Source organism: Mus pahari, chromosome 9, assembly GCF_900095145.1.
Source record: "Mus pahari chromosome 9, PAHARI_EIJ_v1.1, whole genome shotgun sequence".
Lineage (NCBI taxonomy): Eukaryota > Metazoa > Chordata > Mammalia > Rodentia > Muridae > Mus > Mus pahari.
Window position 1 is genome coordinate 23,063,370 of NC_034598.1, and position 998 is coordinate 23,064,367.

Here is a 998-nt window from a genome sequence, read left to right on the forward strand (position 1 = left end):
AAAAAAAAAAAGAAAAAAAATTGTCTCCTTCATCAAGGACCCGGGCAGGGCAGAGGGGGGCAGGTGGCGGGTGGTGCTGTAGTCATACAGAGCCCTTTCTAAGGCCCCCTTAGAAGCTCCTATATTCTCCTAGCACTCACTTTGAACTAAGTCAGATTTTACCCCCACGCCAACCCTGGGCTTGTGGCAGTCCCTCTGGGCTAACCACTCTCAGTCCTTAGTGATATCTGGGTACACAGGATGGGACCTCCCTGACCCCCTCATTCACAGCTCCGCTGCAGCCTCTACCCTTTCTCACCTGGATGAAGATGGACTGGGACCCCTGGGGACCCCTGTCTTAACCTGCATTTTCCCCTGCACTAAATAGCATATGTCCACATTCTGACATGGTGATGTGGAAACTCTGAACTACGTGGATCCTTGTCTTGGTGCTTCTGCTTCTAATGACAAGTCACTACTCCAAAGATCTAACATCGCTCTGGGAAGTTTTTACCTTCAGAGTTTATTTATCTTACATTTAATGTTCCACATACTTCGGAAATGTCAATAAGCCTCATATTACTATGACAGCTTAGTTTTGTCAAATAGACTTGAACAATCTCTCACCTGGTAGTGTCATCCAGCCTGCCCAATTCTGTGGCCATGTCAGATTGGGGTACAGTGGACTAATGGTGCTGTCTTAAAAACATATGCTCAAATCCTAGTGCCTGATGGTTGTGAATGTGATCACCTCTTAAAAGGTCTTTGAAGATGATATTTCTCTACCATTCTTTCACAGAGCTCACCTAAGACCACCAGAAAACACAGATGTTTACATTATGATTCATAACAGTAGCAAAACTACAGTTATGAAATAGTAATTAATTTTTTTTTGGTTGTGCTTCACTACAGCATGAGGATTGCAGTCTTAGGAAGGTTGAGAGCCTCTGTTTTAATATAGAACGTGTGTCTAGATGATGTCATCTGAGTGTAACTGGATGGACCCCACAAGTGTCCTT